General features: G+C 26.5%; 1 long non-coding RNA gene across 1 annotated transcript; it reads right to left on the bottom strand.

Annotated features, from left to right (window-relative positions):
* Window positions 1-1,401: 1,401 nt before the first annotated feature.
* Window positions 1,402-10,633, bottom strand: LOC135927261 (uncharacterized). Its single transcript, XR_010572019.1, has 3 exons — window positions 10,504-10,633; window positions 1,566-1,724; window positions 1,402-1,505 (listed from the first exon to the last, which is right to left on the bottom strand). It is a non-coding gene; the product is annotated as an uncharacterized LOC135927261 (long non-coding RNA).
* Between the last annotated feature and the right edge of the window lie 10,824 nt (window positions 10,634-21,457).

Genomic DNA, 21,457 nt, shown 5'->3' with positions numbered 1-21,457 from the left:
GACATTATATACGGTAATTCGTAGTTTAGTCACTTTATTTTAACATTAAATATGGCAATTCGTAGTTTAGTCATCCTATTTTCCATCATTTTATCATATTTTAACATTAATCTGCGCAATTCTTAGTTTGAACGGCAATTCGCAATTTACTTGGCAATTCGTAGTTTTTAGAAATTTGTATTTTAGTCATGGCCGTTTTTATTTGATATGAAATTGTTTATAATATTTCAATAAATATCTGAAAATTATATAAACTAGTAGAAAGCCCGTAAAAAATAACGGGGAATGAGATTTTTATTCATTTTTTTCATCCAAGATCTTATAATTATAAAAAAGTTCATCAAGCCCAGCTCAACCCTTAATAATTTGTAAAAGATATTCCCACAGGTGCAAGCTAATATTATTTGAGTTTCCAAGTCCAGTCGTATCCAATATAATTTTGAAAATTTTTTGTTACCTCGTAGTTAAATTTTTAATTGATTTATCAAGGGGAAATATCTGATTTACCAATTAGTCTAAGATGTAAAAAAAACATGTGAATTTGTATTAAGGGAAACTGGGAAGGCCTGGGCAAATATTAGAGAATCATGACAAATAAAATAAAAATAACCGACTCTTATACTTTTTGGTAATATGATCAATTAAAATTATATCTAAAAAATAAATTGTTGTTATTTTGTAGGGTTATTGTTGCTTTTCAGATAAATTTAATGTATGTCTTGCATTTCCGAAATTATTTGTCTATATTTTTATGTTAAGTAAAAAAAAAATGCTATCTATTTGAATTACAAAAATGCCATTAAACACTTATGAAACTTATATGCAAATTATTTATATATTTTTTAAGAAAATATTTTTTATTGACATAAAAATTTAGGCTAATTTTTTTAAAAATAATGAGGAATAATTATTATTTTGTGTATTTGATAAAATTAAGAGCAAATCCTTATTGACATTTTAATTTTTGAAGGAAAAAGCGACAAAATAAATCTGGGCGGTCGTCTGGAGAGGAAATAATTAATGTACAATTTTATACCATTTAGGGTTGTAGGTGAAAGTAATGACGGGTTACCAAGCAGTGTACAAAACACATTACGTCCTGATAAAGAAGGCATATGCTTATGGCTTGGGATACTGGTAAAAGAAGAACGCAAAATGATATTTTTGTCAATGTCAGCATTGGTAGCCCTCTCTAAAATAGAATCTTGAACGACAATGTTAACTCAACCATAAAAAGGTAGTAAGAATTGTTATAAAGGCCGACAGAACTACTGCATATTTTTCCATTAATAAAGTTGATGAAAATGGCCGTACTGCACATTAAAGTTTGAACATTCCTCTAAATAATCATGAAAGTTTCTCAGAGAATCGGATAAAGTAATATTTATAATAATTCCTAGTGAAGTGAATGATAGTACGGAATTGAATGTTTATAATTGTTAAAAAATAGGCAGAGGTGGCATAGGGATTGTGATAGTGGTGATGGAAATATCATTTGGAGGCAACTGGGTGAAAATAAAATAAACATAAAATATAAAACATAAAATAAAAAAAACAAAATAAACCTCAAGATGAGTTAATTTCAAGCGTAGTTCTTTATTATTTTGGCTACCAATAACTCTAGAACGGGCAAAGCGTTTGTTTATTCGTCATTATTTTCTTTGCTTATCTTTAATAGATTCATCATGTTTTGTAGCAATGTGAGGGATTAAGGTTGGGTTAGCCTAGAAAATAAATCAGGCGAAAATATAAATAAACATTATTATTGAAATAAAACGAACATTAAAATACTGTAAAACAGTAGATGGGTCAATATTAGATACATATATCTCGTAGTTGGAGGGATATCATCAAATAAATATGGGAAGGGGGGGACTTATCAAGCCTATTATTTTATTCTAAAGGTTTATTTTGCATTTGTTCATTATTAATGGCTGATATATCAATATTTGAACAATTATAAAGAGGAAATAAGATGGGGATAGTTTTCTAAAGTAAAAAAAAAATAATTCTAAGGTAGGAATAAAATAAAATAACATTCGGAGAGATCAATTGGCACATTTTTAAAAAAATAGGATCCTTGTGAATAAGTATAGAATAATTTAAATAATATATAAATACCGTAATATGTATTTTTTTTGGAATAAATATATAATCATATAAATAGAAAACCCCATTTAGTATTTTTTATTGAAAGAATAAAAAGGAGTATTGTTAAAAAAGGTTTTTAATTGAATAAAAATAAATATTGTAATATATAATGATTTTTTAGAATAGATATAAAATCATATATAAAAATAATAATAATAAAAATAATGTACTATGTATATTTTTTTGAGCATTATACAAAATAATCAGCAGGAATAATAGAGCAATGGTGGATCCGACAAAATGGTAAGCTTTTAAAAAAGTAGGATCCTTAAAAATTGCTATATTAATTTAGTTAAATTTTAAAAATGTACTTTGTATAAATTTCAGTTAGACAAAATATTCATCAGATATTAAAGGGCATATTGTGCTGCCCGACAAAAGGATGCTTAAATAATATAAAATTGTTCAAATTATAAAATAATATCATACTAAGTAATGTTCACTCTTATTTGTATAAACCGGGATTAATCGGATATAACCTCACGATATACCACATTGGTTGTAGTTCTTGTTTTATCATTGGTTATAATCTTTAGGGGAAATCTCTGATTTACCAATTAGTTTACAGGTAAAAGATATTTCTTTATAAAAATATTAATATAAGACTAACATTTAATATTAAAAAATTCCAAAGGTTAAAGCCTACAATCAGTAGTGTACGCAGGAATTTGGTGTGGGGGGGATAATTAAAATTTTTTAAAATAAAATTATTGTTATTTGGAAATATCAAGCATAAATTTATTAGGACTAATAATTATTTCTAATATACAAATTTAAATTAATATGAATTATAAAAAATTAAATATATAAACCGATATATAAAAATAAATTTGATTTAAAAAATATTAAACGAATATAACCGGCGGCATATAAACACTTTAAATAAATCTGAATTATAAAATATTAAGTGGATATAACCAGGATATGATGACTATAAAATAAATAATCCATAATAGAAATTTAAATTTTTTTGAGCTTTTAAAATTTATATATAAAGTATAAAAAATCTAAATGTTGGAAATATGAACAATTATATTTTTTATGTAAAAGAAAAATATATAAGACATTAAAAAATGATAGCACAAAAAATATTATAGAAACATTATATTTTTATAATGTAAAATCCAATCTTCGTTGGGAGGGAGCTAATTTTTCAATTATCTCATCCGTGTTTGGCGTCAAATGCCTATGAATATTCAAAAGGGCCAGACCATTCAACCTACTTTCAGAAGTTGTACTTCTTAGGTACGTTTTTAATCTTCTTAAAGAAGAGAATGTTCTCTCATTAGTTGCAGTACTAATGGGAAGAGTTGCTAATATATATATTTCAATATATTGGGAAAATAATCTAAAAGATGTTTGAAATGATGCAAAGCATCATAGCATTTTTTGGGACTATATCAACCATAGTTAATCTTTTATACCATAGTTGGCATTCAGCTAATAAAGCATCATGATAAAAATCTTCCAAATATTTTATTTTTTTTCTATCACCATCTGAAAATTCAGAGGGCTTTTGCGGAAGTAATATCTGCAGATTGATAAGTGTTTCTTGATAAATTAAAATCCTTTCATTTACTTGGATTATAAATGTATCCAAAAGAGGTATTTATTTTATAATTTTCTTCTATTGACCCTATATTAATATATGATAAGTTTGCCTTACTGTAAGTCGAGGGAGACAAATATTGAACTCGTATAGCTCTGCTTTTGATTCAACATTAACATATAAAATATGAAATTCCTCATCAGCATTAGCTCTAATTTCTTTGAGTTCTAATAAAATTGTCTCTGCTATTCTCATCATCTCAATCAAATCAATATCAGGTTTTTGAAAAGTATTACATAAAATAGTTGTATAATTAAATAATTTATTAATACATTCTAATGCGAAAAAAAAAATTGGTATAAGTATTGAATCCAGTAACTTGCTTGCTTCTGAAGAAATATCTTTTTCAGACATTGTGATATTTCTATAAGAGCATTAATAATCGGCTCTTCTAACTCGATAAAAGCTGTTACTGCTTGATGTCGAAGACTCCATCTTGTTGGACAAGCTTTTTGCAATTTTTTTCTCCTTGTTGGGCAAGGAGTTTCAGATATAATTCTGTTCAAAATATTTTGACGCTTGGGGTATCTAAACATCTCATAGATGCTAGATATTTTACCTGATATAAATATAAAAAATTTAATTTAATAATTAAAAACCTAAGCAATTTGATATCAATGGTAAAGAACATGAATCCGATATTGCTAAGTTGAGTGAATGGGCAGCACAGTGGACATATATAGCTGTTGGGCATTTTTTTTTAATAAATGCCTGAAGCCCATTGAATTGTCCACTAATTGCACGTGCTCCATCATACCCTTGCCCACGTATCATATTTATATTTAGCTATATTTTTTAAAATAATTATATAATAAGATTAATTATTACTTTTAATTTTTTAAGATTCACAAATATTACATCAGCTAAAGCAGACCCAGTCATGCTTGAAACAGGAATAAATTGGAGAAACATTTCCTTGATAATGTTTTTATGAGTATCTACATATCGCGCACACAACGACATCTGCTCAATGCCAGCAATGTCCGTGGTCTCATCTGCCAAAATTGAGAAGCATGGGGCAGAATTGATTTCAACAATCAATTTATTTTATATCCTAGGGCTGAGATAAGTAGCATTTTTATTGGTACTAATGAGGCTCTCCATTAATACAGGATTTCCTAATGCTTTAAATTTTAAAAGTCCACGGAAATTACCTTCGTTATCATTATTATTAAAATTTAAGCTTCCTGAATCCTTGTGGCCACGAAGTGCTAGGCCTTGCAAGCCACAATATAAAATAGCCTCAATAGTTAGTTTTATCTTGCCTCTATTTTCTTTTGCAATTTTAACCCTATTTTTATCAATTATTGATGAAATGGGAATCATATCCCCCTTTTGAATTGATGAGGAAATCATCAGTTCACAGCTTTTGTTTATTAAATTATCATACTATACTTTTTTGCTTTTTAGCATGATTTTCACCTTCAGCGTTTTTTAAAAAAAGTCTAATATCCATGACTAGAAATTTGAAAATTATAATACGGGGAAATTTAAAAATAATAGATAAATATTACGCCACAAGAAAAACTTGAAAATGAAATTAATTGATAAAGTAAATTAGTAAATGAAAAAGGTATAATAATATAAAATTTTAAAAAGAAATAGATATGAATAATTATAATAAAATATAAAAATATAAAAAATAATATTTTTGAAAAATATGTCCGGCATCTGCATTTTAGCTTTGGGGGGGATTTGTCCCCCCCCCCCGCTGCGTACGCCAATGCCTACAATATTTGCAAAAAATTTCCAAGCATCCAAAATCTTAATAATTTAAAAAAAATTTCTCAAGCCCACCTCAATCGCTAATAATTTTGAAAAGTAAGAAAATATTAATTTTGAGAAATATTTTTTAAGCCCAGTCCAACCCATAATAATTTTGAAACCAAGCCCAGAGATATTAAATTTATAATTAATAAAGTGGAAATCTCTGATTTACCAATTAGTCTACGGGTAAAATATATTTCTTTATAAAAATATTAACATAAGACTAACATTTAACATTAAAAAATCCCAATATAGGTTCAAGCCTACATATTTGGAAAAAAATTTCCAACCATCGATCTTAAAAATTTAAAAAGGTTTTCTCAAGCACTTTTCAATCCCTAATAATTTTTGAAAACCAAGCCAATATTAATTTTGAGTAATATTTTTTAAGCCCAGTCCAACCCATAATAATTTTGAAAAAATTTTCCCAAGCCTAGAGATATTAAATTTATAATTAATGAATGAGAAATCTCTGATCTACCAATTAATCTATAAGTTAACTCAGTTAAATTGAATTTCTATATAAAATATTAATAATTTGTAATATTTAGTAAATAATGTATTACTTTGACAATAGGTTTTAATATAGCCTCCTACAGTTGCATTAATTTTGAAAAAAATTTCCCAAGCCTAGAGATATTAAATTTATAATTAATGAATGAGAAATCTCTGATTTACCAATTAATCTATGAGTTAACTCCTAGTTATATATGCAAAAAAACATGTGAATTGATAATAAGGGAAACTGAGAAAGCCTGGACAAAGCACTTATTAGAGAATCATGACAAAATAAGGTCTGCCCTAATATTATTATAAGAAATAAAAAATATTACCTCGTATTATTGGAGATAACTCCAAAAATGTTTATTTTTACATCTTAAACTAATTGGTAAATCAAATATTTGCCCTTCAGGCGATGATAAATAAATTAAAAATTTAACTATCTCCGAGGTGGGAAAAAATTTTCATAATTATATTGGATACGACTGGGCTTGGAACCTCAAAAATAATATTAGCTTGCACCTGACATGGGAATATATTTTACAAATTATTAAGGGTTGAGCTGGGCTTAATAAACTTTTTTATAATTATATGCTTCCTAATATTGTGAGCTTGGACCTGGAATGACATCTATCGTAAAAAAATGAAAAAAAATCTCATTCCCCGTCATTTTTGATGGGCTTTCGTAATAATTTGTAATATTTAGTAAATAATGTATTACTTTGACAATTGGTTTTAATATGGCCTCCTACAGTTGCATTAATTTTGAAAAAAATTCCAAGCCTAGATATTAAATTTATAATTAATGAATGAGAAATCTCAGTCGTAAATTATAATATTTTTTTTATATATTTGAAATGTCAATCATTTCAAATTATTTTTTTTTATCGTTTTTGATGAAAAAAGATTTTTATAATAATTAATTTTTTCATGAATATTAAAGAAAATAAAAGTGTATAAAAAAAACCTTACCTTTCTTCGCGATTTTTGTAATTTGAATAAGTTATTTCTATATTTAGATCTTTGCCAGTTTGGATTGTCTGCTCAATTTTGATAGTTCTTTTTTTTTTAGTTTTCTAGTTTGTCATTTAGGTTTGTTATAATTTAGTCTTTGACAGTTGTTGGCCGTGACTACAGGATAGTCTTGATACCAAGGTTATTCGTTATTATAAGGTAAAAACAATATTTTTATTTTATATTTTGTATCTCTCCTCAGGACACAACGCAATCACATTTTTGTTTAATTTTTTTTAGAAATTTAATTAATTTAAAAAAATAGTTTTTAAAAAAAGAACGTATTTTTAAATATTCTAAAATTACTTATTTACCACAGCCGATTTAAAGTAATATAAATTTTCCATATAATGAGATGTGCTTTATGTTTAATTTTGATATTGAGCCTAGCTTATTTAATAAAATTTCGGAGTATCCGAGTATTACTTATCAAAATCTTTATCGTTGATAAATTTAATGTAAATAATGCATTAGTGACAATTTTATTATTGATCATAATATATGGGTTATCTATTATAATAAAATTTTTGTTTGGAAAATGTACTCTGGTTGCGACCAAAGTATATGGTAATTGGAAAAGAGACGCTATAGCGTCGGCTGATTGTTGGAAAAAAATTTCGGTCTTAAAAAGTAATTTAAATGTGGTTTTAAATAAAATCAAGAACGGCAGACCAGAAGTGGTAGAAACTTTGGAATGTAATAACGATGATCGTTTGGATATTGTGGAGAGATCTGTAGTTATCCTCCGAGAATTGAAAGAAATAAAAGAAGTGATTAAGATTATATATCAAGATATAAATAAATTGGTTATTGCGAATAGTAATGGTAATAAAGGCCAAATATGTGGTCCGACATGGTCAAATTGAAAAAATATCTCCGTTGAAAAAAATGGTTTTTCTGGTAATAAAAAAATCTTAGAAGATTTGAAATGTACCCGCTGTGGGTATAGGGGCCACAAGGTAGAGACCTGTGTGGTCAAAGAACAAAATTTTCGTGAGGGTTTTCATTTAAAGAAATTGACATTAGAAAATTCTAATGTTAGAAAAATTTCTGGTACCAACACAAATAAATTGGAGGTGCCACAATCGCATTATGGTAAATCCCGTTTGTGCTTTAAATGTAACAAACCGGGACATGTAGCCATAAATTGTATCGAATGACTATATGATTGCAAGTGTAATCATATAGTAAGTAGGAGATCGGGTGGTAGAAATAGTAATAAAGTAAATAACCATGCTGAAATGAGATATGATTCTCGTAAAAGCCGTGGTTTTAACAGAAATTTTTTTCATCCTGATGATAAAAATAAAAATAATGAAGATTCTAATAATTTTAAATGGGAGAAATATCCTAAGGGTATTGTTAAATATTCCGATAAAAGGGGTGTTAATACTTTCAGATGGGAAAAATATCCCAGTGATATTGCAAAAAAATATATGAATATTGTTAATGAACCACTGAATTCCGAGTTGAATTTATGTTCAAATGGGAATTTTCATGAAACTGAGGTTTCAAATGAGATAAATATTGATCAGTCAATTAAAATATATGAGATTTTAATGACTGAGAGATTAGTCGAATCTTGTCCTTGTCCGAGAGTTACTGTAAGAGTTGACTCGAGGGACATCGACATGTTGTTCGACACAGGGGCTAGCATTTCCATAATGTGAAAAAATTATTTTAAGTATTGGCCTGGGGGTAAACTTGAAAAAAAAATCTATGTGTGTCAGACAATTTGATGGATCTGAAATTGTAGTTTTGGGAAAAACTAAGTTGGGAGTAATTCTCCATGATACCACATTTTTCCTAGATTTATGAGTAGTAAAAAAAGATGTGGAGACCATCATGGGGTGGGATTGGATTATTCAGTTAGGTCCTTTCAATAATTATTGGAATATTTTTGCCATACATAATGGTTCGGCCCTAAATGAGACTAAAAACAAAAATATTGCTAATAATGCTCGAAAAAAAATTCATGAAATAGAAGGGACGGATTTAATAGTAAAACAAGATAATTCAACCCTTAATTCTGATAGGTATGTAAATTCCACGGAATTAATGGTTGAAAACAATATAAGCATTGATACAAACCAAATGGTTGCTATTGATAGTAATGAATTACATAAAATGCTTGAAGATATATCGCTTTTAATGAAGAAATATGATATAATTTTCGAAGACAAGTTAGGATGTCTTAATGATTATCAAGTGGATGTAAAATAAGATGGGGTAAATATTATGAGAAGATATACTCGATTTTATTTTTAAGAATGAATCTTAAAACTAATTAGACGGTTTATATCGTGTTAGGGTTCAGTAAATTGGATAATTATTTTTTATGTTATTCAATTTATAAAGGTTTTGATGGTCAATTTCGGTCTAATTTATGGTTCAAATTAGACAAGGGTTAAAAAAATTGTTTGGTATGAGCTTGTTAAAAAGAAAAGAAACAAATTTTTGTATCTGCCAGATAATAGGAGCAAAAAATCATTTTTTTCAAATGAATAGAAAAGTTTTTCATGGTATTAAAAAGTTTTGTTCTCGGAGTAAGTCGAAAGGTTTTTGTTTGGATCAATAGAATTTTTTTAATATTTGTATAAAAAAATGGAAAGTTTTGTTTGCTTAATGTTATTAAAATTGTTTGTCGTGCGTAATCTGTTTTTGTAACCAGATGACTGTTTTAATGAATAGGAAGATTTTTATGGTATTAGTAAAGGTTGGTGGATAAATTTTTGTTTTAAAAATTTTTTTTTGTCTGGCCAGTTGCCAGGGTAGATGGTCGTTAAAAAAAATTTTTTTTTTGAAATTGCCATTATGTTCATAACAATTAGAAAAGACATGAATAGGGATTGGGGGATTCGCCTGATTGACCTAATATTTGAATAGAAAAGTTTTATTTTTGTGTTAGTAAAAAAGTTTTTGTTTGGTCATGTTTATGTTTTGATTATTCACATTGATAAAAAGTTTTTTTCAATCGGCAGTGTCTGCCATTTGTTATTTTTTTTTTATCTGGTTTTATGTTGTAGCCAGACATAAAAGTATATATTTGTTGGAAAGAAAATACAGTATCAATTTAGTAAATGACTTTTTATCATGGTTCTTAATAATATATATTGAAAAGAGAATCTTAAAAATTTTGTTAAAAAAATTTTTTTCCCCTAACTTATTTTTATTGGAAGTTACCTCTAATTTTGTAATTAATATTAAGGAATGAATAATACTGACCTGGGGATTCGCATGACTGGGTTAGTTGTGGATAAAATAATTTTTTTGTGTTATAAATATCATTAGTATTTATTTTTTTTTCGGTCACTTATATGATAATTTATTTTCTTTTATTTTTTTGTGTTTGTATTTCACTTGTATTTTAATGATTTTTTTTTTAAAAAAAATTAATTATTATAAAATAATAATAATATAAATATAAATAAATTGCCAAAATCACATGTGAAACGTATTACTCATTATAAGACTCCTGTCAAGTTAATTATCAAGCCAATGGTCATGAATTATCGTTTACTCAACGTTTCGGAGCAATGACAACCACCCGATTACGATGTATGACGTCAATGTAGACAAATAGAGATCAAATCCCTTTACGCTATGGCCATGTTATTCAGTGGGGCTACATTTCTCTACGTCGCCGCTTTTCACATCTTGCCAGAAACAGGCTTTTTGAAACATTCGCCTCATAATAATAACGTCAATCATTATTCCAAAACTCCACGAAGGAATACCACAGTACTATCAATGATGAATTTAGGCAATGAACATTCTTTATTACGAATGGATATCGCAGACGAAAAAAATCGAAGTGGAAAACGAAGCAGATGATTTGACAAAGATTTTATTATTACCGACAAAACAACTTAATGTTAATGTTTAAAATAATATTAATGACGATTCTGAAATTGGATGCTTTAGGAAATATCTATTGTTACTTTCGGGTTTGGTGTTTCACATAGTTATATTTACTATCACAATGGATCATTATTGAAATTAGCTATTTTTTGAAATATTTAAGGTAATCATGATATTATTGAATTAATCAAATAAAATCGAAGGACTTTATAAAATTTTACTAATCTGTTATAGCCTTATTGTAAAAAATAAAATGCTTAATTTCCAATAAGATTAAAAAATAATAATCGGATTTTTACAGAACCTTTAAAAATACGGTCACAAATTAATTGATCATGCAACACCGTTATATATCGACCATTTTTTTTAAATAAAAATATATATACATATACATTTTTTTTTGTATAAGAAAATATAAGTGTATAAAAAAACCTTACGTTTCTTTGCGATTTTTGTAATTTGAATAAGTTATTTCTATATTTAGATCTTTGCCAGTTTGGATTGTCTGCTCAATTTTGATAGTTCTTTTTATTTAGTTTTCTAGTTTGTCATTTCAGTTTGTTATAATTTCGTCTTTTTTGACACTCAGATTTACCAATTAATCTATGAGTTAACTCCTAGTTGAATTTCTATATAAAATATTAATAATTTGTAATATTTAGTAAATATGTATTACTTTGACAATTAGTTTTAATATGGCCTCCTACAGTTGCATAGAAAACTTAAGTTTTAGGATCATCTGTTTGTATAGAATAAATAAATAAAATCAACAAATAAAATAAATAAAAATACGTACCGATGACATGACGTAGTGAGGACATCGGAAAATTAGAATATAGATTTTAATATAAAATTTTTTTTACCCATATACAAAAAAAGTTTAAAAAAAATAACTATTATAAAAATTGTCGATACATCTTTATTGAATTTATATTTTGATTTAACATGCTTACTATCCCATTTACTTCAAAAAATAATAATTTACTATAACATTATAAAATATGAGGATCTTTGAAGATAGTTGATCTAAAATATTTTTAAATGCTCAAAATTTTTTAAAAATATAAGATCTTCAAATTTTACGATCTTAATTTTTTAAAAGTAAAAGATCTTCAAATTTTCAGATCTTCAAAGATCTTTGTTAATTGTGTTGTTTATTTAAATTTGTGATCAGTTGAAATAATTTATTTTAATGTTAATTGAGTATTAATTTGAATATCTATTGAAATGTTATAGTATATATACCAGTTGATTGTTATACATATCATCATTATTATTATTTGATTTTTTAAAAGTAGAAATAAAGTTAATTTAAAACACCAAAATATAACCTGTTTTCTTCATGGCGCCCCGGTACGTTTTTGTAAAAAAAAAAAGAAGAAAATATATTTGCCTAAAATTAAAAAAAAGTAAAAATTAAATTAAATTTGAATTGAGATGACGGTAACAGATTAAATCATGGGAAAATTTTCATATATTATTTTTTTTTATTTATTTTTTTTTAATATTTTTTATTTATTTTTTTTTTTTAAAATATATTTTTTTATTTATTATTTTTTTTAAATTTAAAAAAAATCTTAAATATATTTAAGAATTCAGAAAAAAAGAGTATATTTAAGAATTTAGAAAAAAGAGTATATTTAAGAATTTAGAAAAAAAGAGTATATTTAAGAATTTAGAAAAAAAGAGTATATTTAAGAATTTATAAAAAAAAGAGTATATTTAAGAATTTACAAAAAAAGAGTATATTTAAGAATTTAGAAAAACAGAGTATATTTAAGAATTTAATAAAAATAGGTATACTAAATAATTAATGAATTTATTTGAATAAACATAATATATATACAATGATAATATAGATATATAAATTTTTAAGGAAAAACAAAAATAGTTCTATATAAATTTAACAACATGTGTGATTGATAAGAAACTCATGATCTTAAAAAGCCATGGTCCTTGTATAAGAAATACTGGTGAAATTTATGTTATCCATAAAGATGTAAAATGTTTAATTTAAAAAACTTTGATATTGTATCAAAAAATTTCCTTCAAAATCCACACGATATTTATTTATCAAAAAAAAAATCTAAAAATACACCAATTGAAAGTAGTGTTGTTAAAAAGCCGAGTTTTATCGGCTCCGACCTCGAGGTCGTAGCCAAAAAATTCGCTCAGGCTCAAGCCGACTCATTGAGCCGGCTGAGTTGGCTTGCTCGAGTCGGCTCAGGAGTTGGCTCAAGCCGGCTCAGGAGTTGGCTCAAGCCGGCTCAGGAGTTGGCTCAAGTCGGCTCAGGAGTTGGCTCAAGTCGGCTCAGGAGTTGGCTCAAGCCGGCTCAGGAGTTGGCTCAAGCCGGCTCAGGAGTTGGCTCAAGCCGGCTCAGGAGTTGGCTCAAGCCGGCTCAGGAGTTGGCTCAAGCCGGCTCAGGAGTTGGCTCAAGCCGGCTCAGAATTTGGCTCAAGCCGGCTCAGAATTTGGCTCAAGCCGGCTTAGGAGTTGGCTCAAGCCGGCTCAGGAGTTGGCTCAAGCCTGCTCAGGAGTTGGCTCAAGCCGTTAGCTCAAGCCGAAATTTATTTATTTGTGATTAGTGTTGTTAAACGGCTGATCCAAATCCGCTTCTTGGCTTACTAGTTTTATTAAACAGCTGAGCCAAGCCGGCTTCTTGACTGCCATGCCGGCTTATCCCTAAACTCAGTCAAATTTTTAATCGAAAATTTGACTTAGACTCAAGAGTTGACTCAAGCCTACTTTTAAGCCAATAATTAATTTATTTGTGATTAGTGTTGTTAAATGGTTGACCCAAGCTGGCTTCTTGGCTTATTAGTGTTGTTAAACGGTTTAGCCGTAATTTGAAGCCTTTCATTGATTTTAAATCAGTGATGTAATAATATAACTGTAAGGTATTGAATGTTTTTCCTAGGACTATTGCAATTTATTTTACTATCTCTCAGCCAATATTATCTTTAGAAATAAAATATTATGTAAAAAAAAATAATAGCATAATTTAGGATTTGATATAGAAAACTGTTTTAATAAACAAATTTTCTTTTATATATAAAATATCAAACTGAATAAATTTTATTTTGATATTTTACACTCATCTTACATGATTAAAATAAAAAATTGTATTTATAAATCTTGGTATATTAAGCTTTTTAGACCATGTATCTATCTAGATAAATATGAAAGTATCATAGCAACTCTGGTGTATCTATATTCAAAATTTTAGATCTCAAACTTTAATGTTCTGAGATATAGCTAATCAAAATTTGGGGTAAAATAGACCCCACCTTTGTAGTTAAGGGAGTTTTTTCCATCTTTGTAGTGAAGGGTTAAACATAGAATTACAAATAAAAAGAAATTATTATTTAAAAAAATAAATTTCAACAAGTTCCTATTTTTTTTTATCGCATAATGTAATTTTTTAAAATTATTATTTAATATTTTTTATGCTTATTTATGCCATGCTTAGTGGTGTTAATTGGTTGGTTGTGTAGTGCTCAGACCCGGGTTTTGGGTCTAAAATATCAACTAAACCAGCTCTGAGCACGAACCCCGAGCACAGACCCAGGGTTTGTGCTCGGGGTTCAGACCCGGGGTTTGTGCTCGGGGTTCAGACCCGGGGTTTGTGCTCGGGGTTCAGACCCGGGGTTTGTGCTCAAGGTTTGTGCTCGGGGTTCAGACCCGGGGTTTGTGCTCGAGGTTCAGACCCGAGGATTTTTTAATTATTATATAGTCCTGTTCCTGCAAAAGCTAGTTAGCTTCGGTTCTCAGCAGGGCAAAGAAAATTATAATAAATGTATAGAAAGAGAATATATAATTCGGCCATTTGATAATATAGAGAGATTAGAAAAAGATACAAATCTTTTGAATTATTGGGAAAATGTAAGGAATAGTATGCCAGAACTTTATAAGTTAGCTATAACTGTGCTAACAGTTCCAGCTACGCAGGTATCCGTAGAAAGAGCATTTTCTAGCCTTAAGTTTATACTCTCTGCGCAGAGAAAATTAAATCCTGAAATATTAGAAAATATTTTAGTTATCCGTTCTAATTCTCTTTTTAAAAATAAATAATATAAATTTCATTATATTTATGTGTTATTTTATTCCTCATTGTATTTGCGCATGTTTGTGTTATCTTATTTATATATAAAATAAAAAAAATTGATTTGTCTAATTTATATTTACTAAGTTTAATAAAAATATCTATTAGATTATCATGGTTAAATTAAATAAGAAATTATAAAAAGATTTTTCTCTAATATTAATATATATGGTTTATTATTAAATTTTTTTTAAATCAAATTTATAAGAACCGGAACAAACGGAAAAGAACCGTTATAAATTATAAACCGAACCGATTTAAATTTTTTCAAAAAAAACCGAAATGGAACAAAACCTTTATAAATTTTAAACTAAAAACCGTAACGAACCGAACCTCTATACTTAATGGTTCGAAACCCTGTTGAAAAGGGGTCGGCCAAATCGTGATCGATTTAACGAATTTCATTTAAATAATTATATTTATATTTATTCAAATAACACATTACATAAATATTATATTTAGAAATATTCATATAATAATTTTATAAAAAATCGGAAGTATTTATTTTTAGTAATTATGTAAAGAAATATTTTCTTTTATAAACAAATTTCTCCCCCCATTATTTTCGCTTAATATGGCTCATAAAAAGTTAGATAAAATTATAACAAGAAAAATGGGGGGAAAAAAGTTCAAAATTTAAAAAAAAAGAGGAGTATAATTATGAACAATCGAAATTAGGGGGGTTGGTAAATTTAAAAAAATAATAATATTAAAGAACAAGAAAACAAGAGAAATTAGGGTGGGGTGGGGGGGGGGGGAGGAGGGTTGGAAAATTTAAAATAATACTTAGCAAAAATTTGGTTAGGGTACCTTTTCAGGGGCAATTATTTTTGTTATTTTTTTATGTTATTTTTTGTAATTTTTTTATGCGATTTTTTGTTATTTTTTTATGCGATTTTTTTTTTATGTAATTTTTTTATGAAAGCTATTGTTTTTATGTTATTTTTTTATGATTGGCTCATTTTCTTATTGGTTAATTTTTATTTAAGATATTTTTAAATTAATATATCTTTTTTTATTTAAGATATTTTAAAATAATTTTTTCTAAAATTTAAAATTCGTACAATTATTTAAAGGAAGTGAATGGGGGCAAAGGGGGAAGGCTAGGGGTAAGGGGTAAAATTATTAGATTATGTACAATGCGGGTAGGTTTGGGGTTAAATTTTTGATAGATGAAACTTCGCTATTTAAAATTTATTTGGTTGATTCTTTCTATACATTCCCTCTATACAAACTTAATATGATTCCTTTTATACAAACTTAATATGATTCCTTTTATACAAACTTAATATGATTCCTTCTATACAAACTTAATATGATTCCTTCTATACAAACTTAATATGAATAATTTTTTCTAAAATTTGTATAAAGAATTTGATTTTTTTTAGTGATAACACTATAATTAAAGGAAGATTCCAAAAATAAATAAAATTTAAGCATAACAATCGAAATAATTTATTCATTAAATTGAAATATACTATTAAAATTTATACAATCATTAATAAAATGATAAAAAACATTAAAACGATTTAATAATCTACAATCATTAATAAAATGAATAAAAACATCAAAACGATTTAATAATCTATATTTTCGAAAATATCTATAAAAAAATTATTTTAAAATATCTTAAATAAAAAAAGATATATTAATTTAAAAATATCTTAAATAAAAAATTAACCAATAAGAAAATGAACCAATCATAAAAAAATAACATAAAAACAATAGTTTTCATAAAAAAATTACATAAAAACAATCGCATAAAAAAATAACAAAAAATAACATAAAAAAATAACAAAAATAATTGCCCCTGAAAAGGTACCCTAACCAAAAATTTTTATTCTTTAAATTTTTTATTTATCCTTCATTTTATTTTTTACTTTATCAAAAAAATTTTTCCCATATTTTTTTAAAATAAAACAAAAAATTTTTTTTTGCGATTTTATTTAATGAAAATAAACAATATTTAAATATATCTAGGCAATCGTTTTGTTTACAATACTGAAATCTATTATTAGGAAAAAAGGCAATATTTTATTGTTTTAAATATTCTAAATTTAATAATTGTAAGCCAAAGCTTATTAAAAACGTTTTAAAAACTTATGACAGCTAGATAATATGATATTAGGCCCTCTGGGCCGCTGGCCAGAAACATTACTTTTTAAAAACTTCCGGCACTAATTTCATAGACCTAAAATAAATTTTATGGATTCAACAAGTTTTGATTTACCATCTACATCTACCTCACACCAAGAAATGAGTGGAATAGAAGTACTACAATATTTCTATTTATATGTTCAAATATTAGCTAATCGTTTAGCTAAAATCGTTCTTGACTTCTCAATAGAAGTTTTTTAAGAAGACTTATTTTACTACTAATTATAATTATATTTTTGATCTGAATTTTAATCAATTTTTTCGTTTAGCCGAAATCTTCACTACGCAATATAAGTTTTTTTTAAGAAGAATAATTCACTAATTATAATTATATTTTTGATCTGATTTCTAATCAATTTTTAAAATAAGATAAGGTATTTTTTTTATTATTAATTACATCTTTACTTAATCGAAAACGTTGAACTTTATCTACGCAATAAAACACGAAAAGAAGGAGTGGCTTTAGGGTAGATAAATCTTCTTTCGAATTCCATTTATTTGAGGGAAATGGAATATAAAACAAATTAAAATTAAATATACAAATTGTTTTTTAAGATTTCGAATGAGAAAGTCATCTTCGGAAATTCCTATCATCCAAACTAACTAAAAGATACTTTTTAATTTTAAATCTGATTAATCTAAATCGATTTCTTTTGTCCAATAGCTAATATATAGGAGTCCATATCTTCGTTATTCATGTAAACGGTAATGATCTAGAAGATGAAAAAAAATATATATATTATTTTTAATGTTTTTTTATTATCTAACAGTTGTTCTTTAGACTACTTTTTTTAGCTTATAGGTAGTATTCCTAAATGGCTTAATTTTTAAAAATGGCTAACCCGATATTTTAGCAAAAACTATTTTGGTTACCCATGTCATTATTAAAAAGGCAAACAGATTAAAGAATGGTTCCAGATCATCGAGAGAATAAGGAAGCAAGTTATCAATTTAATAATAGTTTTTAACATGAGAATAATTAGTATATGGGTTATGGGAAATATGTATTATAGCTATAAAGAACATTTTCTTCCCTGGTATCTTCTATTTCATTAATATCATTGTCTGAATCACTTTCAACGATTTGGATTTCCAAGGCGATGATATTTTAAATTATTAACACGTGATTTAGGTTTATAATATAGATTGAAAATATAAATTACAAATTGAAAATATATTTCAATTTCAAAATTAAATAATAAATCATAAAAATTATAATTAATTATGATATTATATTTAAATTCATGTTTATACTTACATTCATTATATTTTTTAAAAGTAGCTAGGTAGCGCGCTGTAGCGCGCTAAAAAATAAAATAATTACAAAAAAAAGTAGCGGCTATTAGCTATAGCTACCAAAAAAGATAGCGCGCTACTTTAACAACTCTGAAAATGACTAAAAAATAATAAAAATATTGGTTCGGATAGGTTTCTTTAAAAAATATTGGGCTAATTCAATATTTTACAAAAACAATAAATTCGATCTGATATTTAATATCGCCAAAGCCCTAAATAAAATGACTAGTTATATTTATCATTTTAAAACATTAATTAATTTTTTTTAAGTAGCTTAATAAATTAGCTATTTTTTTTAGCTATAGCTGCACAAAAAAAAATAGCGACATTAGTAATTAGCTATTTTTCTTTATAAAAGTAGTGTCACTACCTGTCCTGTATTTAATTTAATTGAAAAATATAACTAAACGCCTATTTAACAATCAATTAATATAAAAATTTAATTCCTTTACCCTAATCTTAGAGAAATCTATTTTATTGCTTAGAATCCTTTTTTATATTTTGAGTCAAAAAAATAAAAGCCTTAGCCCTATCTTAAAATAAATTTTTTTAGACCCAAGTCCATCTTTAACTTAATTTCCACGTTAAACTAAATGACCGATAAATATAAAATTGTCTTTCAAGTAAAATAAAAGATCTCTAAATTTTACATCTATTTATTTTAGTAAATGTATAATTTTAATTTTTTGAATAATATTTAGACGCAGCCTATGTCCAGTCCAATAAGGGAAATTGAAGAAGGATATAAAGTATCTAGATCGGATAATAGTATTATGATAGGAAATAATTATAAAATGACTCCCAAGAAAACCAGACGAAAATGTCGGTTCTGCGATAAATACTACCTAGTTAGTACAGCATCTAGTAATTTAAAAAATCATTTGAAAAGATTTCATCCGAATGCCTTACATGAAAGTCTTCAGAATGCATCCTCATCTTTGTTTGGAGTTAAAATACTTTCACCTAGTAAAAATTTAAATCTTAATAAATTAATCCTCAAATATTTTGTTGATGAAAATATATCTATCAATTCATTCGACAGTGATTCATTTAAAAATATATTTAAATATATTAATAAATACGCAAAAATTTGGTGTAGACAAAGCGCTTCCAAATATTTATCTAAAATATATATAACAGCCAAGAATCAAATGATTGCTAATCTTAAGAAGGTGAAGAGCCAACTATCTATTACGACTGATTTGTGGACCGGTATAAATTCGATATCATACATGGCTTTGACAATCCATTATATAGATAATGATTGGTCACCCAAAAATTATTTATTAGATTTTATCGAAATATCTCACCCACATACGAGTGAGGAGATTTGTGCAATAATTATAGATTCCCTAGAAAAATTTAATATTATTAATAAAATTACATCTATTACTCATGATAACGCTTCCAATATTTTATTGGCATCCGAATACATGAAAAAATATTATATGAAAAATTATAGTAAAGAATTTTACAGCCATAGATGTTTGGCACATATTTTGAATATAGTAGTGAAAGAGGGATTAGATTCATTCTCTTCCCTATTAGAAAATGTAGACCGATTTGTCAGGAAAATACATAGAAGTCCTAAAATGATGCAAGAATTCCTAACCTTAAGTGGTGGCACGAAAATACCAATAGATGTGGCTACCAGATGGAACAGTAAATATTTAATGATACGTTCAATCAATCAGGTATAATTATTAATTATAAATTTTATTTTTTAATAATGTTTTATATTTTTAGAATATTGATCCGGTCTTTAAATTTTGCAAAAAATTTGATGATGAGTACCACATCAACAATGAGGATAGTATTTTTCTCAAGGAACTCGAATCATTTTTATATCCATTTATAAGATAACAAACGAAATAAGCTCCGAAACAATAACCATGGTAGGCTTATCTGTATTATACATTAATACAATAATGACGTCCATGGAACGCACAGAGAATCATATGCAAGCACTCAAATAAAAAAAGCGGCTTCTAAAATGAAAGAAAAATGCAAAATATATTCAGAACATATGGCAACTTTTGCAAATTATGTCTGTGCATTCCTAGATCCTCGAATAAAAAAAAAATATATACCAACTTTTCTTAATAAAGCTACATATTTGGATCATTTCAAAATTTTATATAACCAATATAATCCGGAAAATTTAAATGTTTATGATATCGATAACGAGCTTAATCCATCAAATCTTATGTCGGTAACGATATTTAATGACCTTAGAAAGTAAATACAAAAATTTATTATATTTAGTCATATATTTTTATAATTCGCTTTTAAGGGAAGCATATCAATATCCAGATCCAGCGAGAGAGGAGATGGAAGATTATATTGGAGAGGTTGTTGCTAAACCTAAAATCCATGTTTTGGATTGGTGGAGTTCGAACAGCACAAGATTTCCCAAATTAGCAATGATGGCTAGAGATTTCTTTTCCCATCAATCAACATCTGTACCTAGTGAAAGAACCTTTTCACGTGCGGTTGACACATTGACAAAGAAAAGAAATCGAATTTCTTCTACAAAATTAAATGAATGTTTGTCATTAAAATCATGGAAATTTAATTTTTTAACTTTAAAAGATGATTTTTATATATAAATTTTAAGTATATTATATATTTGTTTATACTATAATATACAAATAAATCAATAAATTTTATGAAAAAATGTGTTCTTTGCGCTGATATAAAATATCTTATTTCAATAATCAAATAGGGTTTATGGACCTTAGGTATGTTGGAAATTGCATAAGAACGGTCAAATAATATATTTGTTAGCTTTATTATTTAAATATATTATCATATATTAGATTTATTTTGGCCTAATAGTTTTTATCATAATAATTAAAATAAATATTTCAAGTTAAAAATAAGTGAAGATAACTTTAGTGGCTATTTTTTATTTTTTTTTAAAAATTGGATATCAAATTAAGTATATAAGTAAAAATGGAAAAGATTTAACAAGAATTTTAAAAATATAATAAAACAA

Source organism: Gordionus sp. m RMFG-2023, chromosome 3 (genome assembly GCF_954871325.1).
Source record: "Gordionus sp. m RMFG-2023 chromosome 3, tfGorSpeb1-WG-v2, whole genome shotgun sequence".
Lineage (NCBI taxonomy): Eukaryota > Metazoa > Nematomorpha > Gordioida > Chordodea > Parachordodidae > Gordionus > Gordionus sp. m RMFG-2023.
Note: the sequence above shows the minus strand (reverse complement) of the source record. Positions and strands in the feature narration are given on the sequence as shown.